Genomic DNA, 13170 nt, shown 5'->3' on the forward strand with positions numbered 1-13170 from the left:
TAAGAGGAAGATAGGAGCTCAAAGTACAAGAGAAAAATCTTGTTTACTAAGTTGCTCAAGGTACAACTTGGGTAAACTCTATCTCTACCTTGATAGTGATCCATAGGCTGTTTATATAGCCTCTGCCTAGCTAGGGTTAGGCTTTCCCCTATCCTTCAAGCTATTCACACCCATCTGCCCTCATACACCATTGCTTACGATGGGTTCCTATGCCTATCTTCTAACACCCCCCTTAATGCCAAGGTGGCATTGAATTACAAAGCATGTAAGATGTCCCCCCCAAACAAAATGGGATGCCTTTATAGATCAGACTACAAGAGTGTTTATAGGTAGATGGTTTAGAGGCTCAAAAAAGTTGATCATCAGATGGATTGGAAGCATAGTTGGCCACCAGTTCTTTGGGTACTTCAGGAATGTTGGGGCATTTACTAGTGATATGCCCAACAGTTCTTTACAATATACACTTTTTTCTTACAAAAAGAGCATTTAGTGAAAAAAATTAATTTTCCAATACTTGATCACAGAAAGTTGAAGATGCATGACTGGTACTTCCTTCTTTGTGGTTTCTCTTTTCTTCATCCAAACAGGATTGGATGGTACTTTTCAAGGTAGGATTTGGAATGTTGGTAAGAGTGGTTACAAGGGTAGGAAACACCTTATTCATAGCTTTTAGGAGAATAGCAATAGTATCCTCTTCATGGATTGGAGCTTGTATTGATGCAAACTGTGCCATGAAACCCTTCATGTGAAAAATGAAATTTTCCAAGTCTTCTCCTGATTTATATTCCAAGCTAAAGAATTCAATTTTAAGGAAGATTTGAGTATTTTTACCAGTGGCTCCATAGATCTTTTCAAGCTCATCCCATTTTTCTTTAGCAATATTTAGTTGATCAAAATGATGAATCAAGGACTCATCTAAGTATAGCATGATAATTGCTTCGGCACGTTGGTCATCCTCTACATCAACCAGATTTGCAAAATTTACAGCTCTAGTGCCTTGAATGAGGCCAATACCCTCTCTCCATGTACTTAATAAGTACCTGCCATGGGTTGAAATCTTTGCCATCAAATTTACGAATTTGAGGGCAGACATCAGCATATGTTGTGGCCATTGGGAAGGTCTTACCACTTGCTAAGACAAGGGCAATGTCTAGTCCCTTACAAACTTGCCAATGAATGCAGAAGCAAATCAAGGACACCCTTACAAACAATTGATATTCAAAATTGCAATGAAGAGAAAGGCTAAAAATCATACATATATAGGACTTCAAAATATGACTTTGGTGGTCCTTTCTTCCGAGGTTTGATGGTCTTTTTAGGCTTCAATGATGTGAACCTGGACTTGATTTCTGGCTCCTCCTTGTGGTATGGTTTAGTAGATGAACCTTGTGTTGGACAATGGCAGTCTATGATTTCAACACTTGTTGCTGACGACTTACTTTGAGCAAAGTCAATCATTCAAGAACTTAGATCTGACAATTGTGACAAAGATGATTCTCAAGATCAGGATAAGAGATGCCACACGTGCGAAGAGATAGGGAACATCTGTAGGAGATGTTCCTAGTGTTAATGCTTCTAGCAATGAGCTAGGGCACGTCCAAGCAGATTGCCTTGACTTAGGTTCAGAAGATATTGAGCTTTCAAGAAAATGAAGCTACACAAGTGCAACCTTTGGATATATGGAGGAATTAGATAAAACGAAGACCTAGAACCTACTACACCTCTTCAGGATGATTGGAAATCCTACAAATTTTATCAACATGTAATACAACTAGTATTGGAATAAAGTTTACTCTTGACTCGAGTAATATGAGCTACATCAATTTTGGGCCTAGAGATTACAAGTGATGAAAGATACCTTAGCAAGAAATGACAATTATAACTTGCAATGAATTTCTCTTGAGTTGTTCTTCTCGACTAATATAGATTGGATCTTACTAGAATGTCAAAGCTTGGGAGTATTTTTTGGTATTATAAGCAAAGCCAACCGTCCATGGACCTCAGTCTAGATTTAAAAAAAAGGAAAATCCAGAAACAAAGTTTCCGAGGTAAAGGACCACTTCGGTCCGCAAAAAGGATCCTAGAACAATTTGGTCTGAAGAAGAAAATCCTGTCAAAGACAACTAGGAATCTTATGACCCCAGGTGATAAAAGTTGTGCGTTGTTTTTATTGCAATGAGTTAGTTCGTTTTAAAAGGGAATGTCCAAAGCACCCTAAATATCGATGCTCCAAGTACCACAACATTGGACATATCCACGTCAATTATCCCAACAAGACTCAAAGAGAACTTAAGCTTACAAGAAATGAAGTTGTATACGCTTCAGTGATCCAGAATCTACCAGGTACTTAGGAAAAACCTAGAAGATATTCATGAGATGCAACTACAATAAACTTTTCTCTTGTAATCCAAACTTGGTTATATCTAATACAATAAGTAGTTTTTTTAAAAGACCATATTCTTATGAGTGAGCAATGAAAGTGTGATGAGTTCTACTCCACAAGCTCCAGAATGAAATTCCCAGTTCTCTCGAGATAAGGACATCTTGAGTTCTCTAAGGGGGAGAGGATGTAATATCCCCCTCCACTCGTGGGCCATAGGAACCCCCCCATTTTATTAAAGTTAAGATAAAATTTTTAAATCTCCCCCCCCTATCGTCGTCGAGCAGGTGGTGAGGGGGGGAAGGAGGATGACGATGACGAACATGGAGAAGAAGAAGATGGCGTTGATGTCAGGGAGGAGGAAGACGATGACGTGGAGAAGAAGAAAATGATGGCGAAGGGGGAGGCCACATTGCCTACCACCCCCCGTAACTATCAACTTCTCTGCCATGCCAATGGACAGTTGGTGGGTGGGGTGAATACCGCCACCACCACTACTCCACTTTTCCCCTCCCAAACATCTTTAACCCCCCTCCCCCCACCCCCATGGTAATGGAGAGAAGGAGGACGGCACGTCACACAGAGAGAGAGAGAGAGAGAGAGAGAGAGAGAGAGAGAGAGAGAGAGAGAGAGAGAGAGAGAGCATTTTATAAGGTTTCCCTTCTCTTCCGCTCCTTAGAGGGTGACCACATGCTACTTCCTTTCCCCTTGAACTTACTCCTTTTTCCTGCGAGGTTATCCGCAAGCTTGATTTCCTCCCTAAATTGGCCCCTGCTATATAAGTAAAAGGCCACTGAAGTCTTGTGCTAACTCCATCTAAAAGAGAAGAAGATCAAGGATGACCCCCAAGTGGAAAATGCGGTGCGCAAATGGCAATCTCTCAACAAGCAATGAAGCTTCGATCGAGGGCATCACTACCAATCCAACTACGGTACCGATCATAAGTAATGTATTTCCAAATTGATAGATGCTTGCTCGATTCCCGCATGCGATATATTAGGCCCCGAATTATACCACGTGAAAATAGTTTGTTTTTTTTAAAAAAACTTCATCTCGATTACTCGAAGGGTTGAGTTCTCAAATGCATGTATCAGGAGACATTAATTGCATTTAGATGCTATGCGATAAACTCATAAACAGCATATAAGGCCTCAAGCATTATTATCCTTTTATCTTTGCAATAGTAGATGTGTTTTCATCACTTTGAGGGTATTTGCTGCAACTTGCACGCTTGATGAATTGCATGGCAAGCAACTTAGTCTAAAAGAGAATCGTTTTCGAAGCTCTAGACATTTATCCAAGCTCTCGCTAATACCATGAACTGATAGCTCATGTTTGATAGATTGGGAATCTTGTTGTTGTGCTTAGCTAGTACAGACAATGATCATAAGGACTAAAAACTAAGATGCCTTGAGACCTGTCTGATAACCGCTATGTTTATCAATCCAATTTGGGGTGAGACTAGATACAAACAATAACTCTAGACCCCAAAAGGCAAGTGGAGAGCTCAAGGACTAGGAAACTCTGAGACAAAGTAAAGACCGATACTTTTTATGCTTGTTGGAAAGAAGGTTGGGTTATCGATCAATGTAAGTGATCTATAGAACTTACACATCGTGTATAGTGTTTGAACCCTGAACTTATGGCTTAGGTGAGTGTTAAGTAAAATTTTGCATAGTGTTGCTCCTAGATCCCAAAGGGGAGAGCGAACATGCGATGGAAATGTTATCGCATCTACTCTTGCAATGTTTGGAGAAGAATGCTATTGTTTTTGTTGGTTGATCAAACAACACCCTAAATGCTTTTACATTCAACTGATTGTTGGATTGTTGTTTAGATGATTATTCCAAGTGCTTACGATTGATGGTAAATGCATGGTAGGGGGTCTGTGATGACAAGTTGACATGGGGATAAATGAATGTTTTCTAAAAGATGATATTACGGCTGATTGCCTTGATTGTGCTTGATTCTTAAGTGGATTAATTAAGAAATTGATATTTTGTGCGAGTGGATTATCTCCAAGAATGACGCACGCTTCAACCGGAGAGAGCATTGGTTGATTCACGGGCCGAATATCAATTGATAAAAAGGCCAACCACGAAAACAGTGTCTCACTCCTAGGTCGCTTGTGGGTCAGGAGGAGCTCTGGATACCCCTTGCCTAGTCAGGAATGGAGTTGAAGACTACCGTGGCACCAACATCTATGGTGTTGGAATATCCTATTCTAGATAAAGGATAAAAATTATGGTGCCATGTGATTTGGACTAATTACTTTTGCAGGGTAGAAGGAAAATGTAAATTCTCTTATATGGGCAGGAGACAAAGATTAACGTGAAAATAAGTTAAGAAAATTGTTTGAACTTGTTTGTCAAAGGATTGCTTACTCTGTATTTGTATTTGTACTGTAAATTACACGAACGAACCCTGTTCCTTAAAAGTATTAATTAAGGAAGCTAATTTTAAATGTCACACATAAATGTAATAGGACCTAATTAGTTATTTAAAGAATGCCTACTAAGAGAAGGGTGGGCGGAACCCTATCCTACTGTAGGGTGGTCCCAAAAAACTGGGAGGCTTCTCACAAGGTTTTCTTGATGACCAACCCTTAGGAATTGTTAGATTAGAACCCCGATTCATGCCGTTTTAGGGGTGTGAAATGGGACTATGTCCTACAGGTAGGGAGGTTGAGTGATGTATCCTTCTCGTTTTCCATTCTCTTTGAAATAAGTGTGGCATGGGTCTACTTCGGCTTGGGTATCTTTGCGTAAAGTAGGATGCCCAAGATCCGATGCTAGAATGTTGTCAGGAGACCTTGACCACTAGAAGCCCAGATTTCATGTCAATCCGAGTAGGTTTGGTCACGAACATTCCATTGCGAGGTGGACTCGAGAATTCGTAAGCGATAAACCTCGTAACATTCTATAGGAGTGTCGGGCGATGACGCTTAGATTCGTCTCTCAATGGAACCATAAAAATGTGCCTAGACAGTCAATAGGGCATATTACAAATGGATAGCTAATAGGCTTCACATCCTACATATGGAAGTGCTCAAGGGATTTATGGATATACTTGTTTTGTGATAGATAGAGTAGTCCTTAAGACCCGTCATATGTAATGCACATACCAAGTATATGAGAGGCATATCCCAGATATTTCATCTCTAAGCTTTTCTTGAGCTGAGCCTTAAGAGCATCTAGCTCATCATGAGCTTTTCCTACTAAAAGCATGTCATCCCATAGAGTACCAAAATCAGTGATGAACCATCACGACCTTTCTTCATGTATAAGAATGAATCCATAGCACTATCGTTGTAGCCCTATAACTGCATAAATGCATCAAATTTTTGGTACCATTCCTTAGGTATCTGCTTCAAGCCATAAAGACTCTTCCTCAATCGACACACTAGATGTTCTCTGCCATGCTCTATAAAGCCGTTAGGCTATTCCGTGTATATCTCATCATGCAAGTCTCCATGTAAGAAAGCCGTCTTGACATCCAACTAATAAAAGTCCAAGTCAAGCTATGCAACTAAAGCCAATACTAAGCATAGGGTGGTCATCTTAACCACTGGAGAGAAAACCTAATCAAAGTCAACACCATGCTCTTGCTTAAAACCCTTTGCTACTAGTCTGGCCTTGTATACTAGCATGGGGTGTCTAGGGGCACTTTTGAACTTGTATATCCACTTGGAAGGCAAAGCCCTCTTGCCACTAGGCAAGGAAACCAAATCCCATGTATGATTCATATGCAATGAGTCAATTTCAAACTCCATAGCCCTCTCCTAAGAGTAATTATCATCCCTACGCATAGCCTCATCATAGGTGAGAGGCTCTCCTGCACTATATGTTACCAAGACATAATTTATGGAGGGCTCCTAACGGCCAGGAGGTCATCTATCTCTAGTAGAACACCTCAATACAGGCTGTGTTGCCTGTCCAACATCCTGGCCATGAGCATCGGCTATTGGTGCAGGTTGTCTAGCTAGCTATGTGGGAGTAGGGGGCTTCTCTTGAAAGATAACCCTGCATATCTCAACAACTTTCTCAGGACGCATATGCATTTTGTCCCAATGGAACACAACGTCATGGCTGTGGATCACTTTCCACGCATACAGATCCCAAAGACGATATCCCATCTCACATGCATCTCCATAGCCAAGAAAAATGCAATTCACACTTTTAGAATCCAACTTATTGTGTTTGTCCTTAGGCACATGGAAAAAGGCTTCACATCCAAAGACACGCAAATGAGCATATGAGGGAGGCTTTCATGTCTATATCTCCTCTGCAATTTGGAAGTCAATGCCATTGCAAGACGACCTACTATAATGATATATACTACAGTAATAACTACCTCACCCCAAAAATGCTACAGTAAGCTAGTCTAGCTAAGCATGTTACAGACCCTCTCTTGGATAGTCCTATTCATGTGCTTAGCTACCATACTATTCTAGGGAGGGGTGTAAGGGGTGGCCAACTGACACTTAATGCTCCGCTCATTACAAAATTGCTCAAAATCAAGTGAGACATACTCACCCTCATTATGTATCCATAGGCATTTCATCCTATGCCTAGATTGATTCTCTACTAGAGCAAGCCAACATTGAAAGAATGCCAAGACATCAAATTTTTGCTTTATGGGATAAGCCCAAACCTTATGTGAATAATCATTAATAAATGTAACAAAGTACTTTGCACCCCCTAAGGAGGACTGAGAGGGCATGGATCCACATACATGTGAATGCACAAGAGCCAAACACTCACCCATGTGTGGAATACCATACTTTTTACGCAGATTCCTAGTTTTCTTGCCATATAAACAATGACCACATGACTCAGAATGTGAGTAGTCAAAAGGTGGAAGATACTACAATGCACTAAGAATTTTCATTCCTTTGAGAGACATATGCCCTAAACAAGCATGTCAAAGAGATACATGTGGGATAAAACCCATTGATAAAACATGGTCAATAGTACTAGATACAACTAAGGGATAGAGGCTGCTAGACTTGGTACCTCTTGCAAGAACAAGCATAGACTCATTCTTCGGTCAACATCTAAGAGACATCATATGAAGAGGCTGCTAAGATGTAGTCACCATCGAACTCCTCAGACTGCATGCCATTAATCTCCTCAATAATCTTTACGTTGGACTTTGCAAGTATAATACTATGATAATTGGATTTCTCCTGCACTTTCTCTTTTTCCTTTTCTTTGCACTTGTTATCGCGCATCTTATGACACTATGGCTACTTTCCCACAATAATGGCACGTAAGATCAAACTTACATCCATGGGACTTGCTGTGTTCACGTGACTTAGATTGGGACTTCTGAGAGTCCTTCATAGGATGCTCATTATCTTTCTTGCCACTTTTGCACCTCTAATGGATAGAGCATGTGAACTGCAAGAAGCATAATTGTTTTTCATGTTAATTTCTTCAGTCAAAAGAGCACTCTCTACATCTTTCAAGTTCAGCCCATCAAGTTTATTGGTATAGCTCGCAGTGCGAAATACATCCCAAGACTCAGGTAAAGTGCCAACAAGCAAAAACAAAGGATGTAGATTATCCTGAAACTCAATACCCTATTGAAGTAGATTCTTCATGATAGAATGAAACTAGCTAAAGTGAGTAGACAATGGGGTCCCATCCTTCATGCAAAGGTCCATCAACTGTTTTAGCCAATACATTGCTTTGCATAAAGTTCCTGAATCTTTTCCCATTGATTCCATGCACTCTGATCTTCATCTTCAACAACATTATTATGGACCTCTTCAGAGAGTGATAAAATAATAGTGGACTTGCAAAGTGCATCTAAATCAGCCCAATTATCACATTATCCATGTCCTTGGGTGTAATACCCTTATTTTGTAGTGGCTTAATTTGCAATTTTTGCATCAAAACTTGCCATATTTGAGACTTCCAGTAGCCATATTTGGTTCTATCCAACTTGGCAATTTAAACAAAGTTGTATCTTTGAGATGATCAACCATAATGAGTCAAATAGAGGTCTGCTATGCAGAAAATAAGTTGTTGTAATTAGCAGTAAACATGCCAAAACCATTGCAAAAAATAAGCTGAAAATAAGAGAAACTACTAAAATGACCAATTATCCACCAAATAGTACCAAAAGTACATCAAAATGACACATTATGTGTGTCTCTTTCTCTTTTGTTTGCTCCTTCCACTATAGCTCTTGCTCCCACTTGTGCTTTCACTTGAGGGCTCACTTCCCTTTAATATTCTTGTGTGTGATTTTTGGCTCTTTTTCCATGTAAACTTGCCCTATTCTCCTCAGACTTCAACTCTATTTAGATAGCCTTGTTAGGCTTATCCCCTGCAAAATTTTTATTTTTTCTCCATCATGTTCTGACCCATCGATTTTGTGTTATTAATGTTTACGTACATTTTTGTGCTCATTTTTATTATTATTTCCATGTAAACACGTCTTCTTGCACCAAAATTGCATTCTGATCCAAGAATACTATTGTTCACTATTCCTCATGTATTTTTTATTTTTATTTTCTCATATTATGACTTACGAATTGTTGGGAATTTTTGGGTGTGTTTTAACTCTTTTTTCCATATGAACTTGTCCTGTTCTCATCGGAAATGCATTCTGATATGATAGACCTATCCAAATCCTCATTATGGACAATTTTTCTTCTTTTCGCATTTCGTTTCAACTGATGGATTTTGCACAATTAATTTTTGTGTGACTTTTCATGGTTGGGTTTTCATATTTTTCCATGTGAACCCCCCTTTTTGTTTCCAAACACACCGGATGCATTGTCCATGCTATTTCCATTGTCACCTTTTCTAGTTTTACTTTTTACGGCATATTGATCTAATGCTCGGATCTCTCTGAATTAATTTTTTTGTTTAATTTTGAATTTTTCCTCCTGGTACACTTTAGCTTCAGCTCAATGCGTTCAATTTAGTCATTAGGTTTCATGATCATGGCCTAATTAGAGATGTGTCACATTGCCCTCATGTGCTTCTCAGGAGGTGTTTACAAGATATGTTGTTGGATGGCTATGCTCTTGAAGAAGATATGTTCATACTCTTCCCATGTGGTTTTGCATTGTGAGACTAGATTGACCATCTAATCCTAAGCTATTCTTAAATCAATCATCTCACATGTTTGAGTAAGCATTCCAAACATTACATCTAACTGGGCAAAGAAAAATAAAAAAATTCCAAACAAAGTTTCATCATGATTATGACCAACCAAAAATATATAAACATTAAAAAACATATTCGAAATTATTTATTAAAAAATAAGTTAAACAATTAGAAAATACTTGAAAAAGTTGAGAAAATGTAAAAAAATAGATGTTTAAATGCATAAAATTCCTACAAAATTCTTTTTTATATTCTCAATATTTATGTCACCATTTGGTTACTCACATTTATTTATTTATTTATTTAAGTAAAAAAACCCAAATTAAGCACATAAACACAAATATATGAACAACAAAACCCCAACACATAATCACCCAAGTGACAAACCCTTCCTTGTCTCCATTCTTTTATTTTGATATTAGTATTTGGTTTTTCGTACCTTACTTGACGTCGATTGCCACTTAGTCAACCTATTGTTTTTTTGTAGTACGAGGATTTTTCTGTTCTACAATTTGTTTGGAAGTGGGATTTTGCGCATCACACCTTGCAGGTGTCCACACATTGTTAGGTTCTTTTTTTTTATCCCTCATGCACATGCACCCTAATGCATATATAATTGTAATTAAAAATCAATTAATTGTTGCACCCACTAAACAAATAGAATGCACCTCATAAATTTTTAATTACAAAAGGAACTGACTGTTAATTTATAAAAGGAACCCCCCACTTACACGAGCACATAGCACCATAACCCATTGAATTTTGTAATTTAAAATCCATTCACAGTGCACGCGCACATATGCTATACACACATTTAATTTGTAAATAATAATGAACTCCCCGAAGTCACACATGCATACGTTTTGTACCACATATTATATAATTTTTAAAAGTAAATTGCATTTGTAGAGATCCCCTAATCCCTAGTCTAGTCAAGTTAGTCTAAGTAGGGGTTGGGATGTGAATATGACTCACCATGTATTAATGAAATAATTTACTAATGAACTGTGATTAATTGGTCATCTAATAAAAATGAGTCGTATAGTTTTCACCCACCCATTTCATTACACCATAGGTATACAACATATGCTTACGAGGATTGGGCTTTCTTGGTCAGAGACGTCGATCTTGTTTGTCTATATTTATTTTGATGGTCTAAGTCTATGGTTGTTTGAGAACTCTTCACGGCATCTATCAAGATCGTGGAGAGGGTTAAGCTTAATTGGACAATCTTTTTGTTGGCTAAAATGGATCAATATTTTCAAAGTGTCACGAAAGGTCAACTCAGTACTATTTCATATGGGGTTTTTCTACAAAAGATCATTCACTTGGCACCTCTCCCAAGTGGCATTCTTGTGCCTGATACAGATTCTAATACTTGAGGTGTCTGGTAGCTCCCTTCTCTCATTCTTGTCTTGTTTCAACCTCTTTGCAGTGCAATGGGAAGGACAATTAGAACTCCATATGCCTCATTCCTTGCAAACAGTACTTTCTAGATCTATGCTTTCGTAGCTAGTTTCTAGTTGAGGACTGGATGGTTGATTTTTTATTGATTTTATATGTTGATTAGTTGTTTTGGAAGTGTTTGAGAGTGTTTTAGATAAGGTTGATTAGGTTTTAGAAGCTCATGATGCTTTTTAGTGGAGATATGATGTTCTATTGATGTCTCAATAGTGTTTGATTGATTCTAATTGAGTCTATTGAGCTTCTATTTTATTCTATTTTCTTTTTGTATGAGAGGATGGAATGATGATTGACAGAGTTTAAGAGTGTTTGGAAGCTTGTTGAATGATTTTTTAAATGGTTTTGAATGATTTTAGTTGAGCTAAATACTTTCGGATGACCAAAAGCATAGTATTGTAGACCTCTGTTAAGCTTTTGTAGAGCCTATGTCTCTATTTTGTTTTATTTTGTTCTGTATTTTTAGAAGAGATGAATACAAGTTTAAAATAGCTCAAAGTGGAAGAAGTAGTTGTTGAAGACTTAAGTAAAGACTGAAGTGACATTGACAATGTTGAGCTACGAAAGGACATTGTAGTGGCTTTGGTGACCTTTCATATCAAACATACCTCTTGGGAGGGGTATCCATGATCAAAGAGGGGTTATGGATAATTATCCTTCATTATTCCAACATACTATGAAGAAAGAACATGTATGGAAGAGAAATAGAGTGAGAGATAGCCAAATCTATGCAAAGCAATGTATCTGTGAGTGAGAGATTGTGAGCGAGACTATGAGAGATTGTGAGAGAGACTATGAATATTATGAAACTATTGAAGATGAATACTATATGATTGACATCAACCCTCCCACGAACATAATCAACCACAAAACCAGGGACAAAGTACACAAAATCTATAGAACTGAAAAGAAACCATAAATCTTCCACTTAATAATGAACAAATTCATTATCTTCATCATCTTCATCCATAGCTTCAACCATTATGCAAGAACAAAAAGGAAAAAGATGAATTTCTGCACAAAAGACAGAGGAGAGAGGAGAGAGAACAACTTTTTGCACCACAAAAAATGAGAATATGCAATTGGACAAGAGAGGGAAGGGAAAGAGGCACATAACCATTCGTGCACTCCATCCCACCTCTTCTCCAAAAAGCACACCCCTTCATATTTTATTATTTCTTTGAAACTTTGATACATTTGATATCATAAGACCTTTGGTCTTTAATTTTGAGTATTCCTACCCTTCACCAATACATGCATGTAACACTTTTTTGTATATCATTTATTTATGATGGTGGATGTGGATGTGGCCCCCTCATATCTCTATCTCTTTTTGGTGATTTTGTAACAATGTAGTATTATTCTCTTGACAAAAAATAAAAATATGATGCATGCTTTGATTCTTTTGTGCCTTGTTTTTATGCTTCTTTTGGTGTCATCAATGATGATTTCCATTCAAAGTGGAGCATTCCTTTGTGTTCTCTTGTTCATTGGATGAAGAATACGAAGAATGTGTTGAGGTTTTGCTGTGATAAATCTGTGGGAGAATTGTTATATGATGCTGCGTGAAGATTTGATAAGATTGCCATTGTTTTCCTTGCTATGGTTGATTCAAATATGAAGAACATGCTTGTTGATGATACATGATAGATTTTCTTGTAGTAGATTCTCCATTTTCTTGGTGTTTCTCTTGGGCTCCAATAGGGTTTAAGACTCTTCCATTTTGATATTTCTTCCATCTATAAGCATCGAGATTGATCAATAAATGGACATTTGAGCATTGGATGCTGCGAAGTAATTTTGGGGCCATTTCTTGATCTTTATGGTGGGACTAATGGTTGATTCTTATTGTTCTATCAATCTTCATCAATCTCTATCTCTTTTTGGTGATTTTGTAACAATGTAGTATTATTCTCTTGACAAAAAATAAAAATATGATGCATGCTTTGATTCTTTTGTGCCTTGTTTTTATGCTGGACAGAAGAGAATACATAATTTATCGTGTATGGATAGGAGACAAAGATTAACTTGAAGATATAATTTAAAAAACTTATTTGAACTTGTTTATCAAAAGGAGTGCTTGCTTTGTTTTCGTGTCTATGCTGTAAATTATGCAAACGACCCTTGTTCCATAAAAGTTTAATTAAGGAAGATAATTTTAAATGTCATACATAAATGTGATAGGATCTAATTAGATAAGTAAAG

Source organism: Lygodium microphyllum, chromosome 15 (genome assembly GCF_053477565.2).
Source record: "Lygodium microphyllum isolate KBCC chromosome 15, Lygodium_microphyllum_v1.1.10, whole genome shotgun sequence".
Classification (NCBI taxonomy): Eukaryota; Viridiplantae; Streptophyta; class Polypodiopsida; order Schizaeales; family Lygodiaceae; genus Lygodium; species Lygodium microphyllum.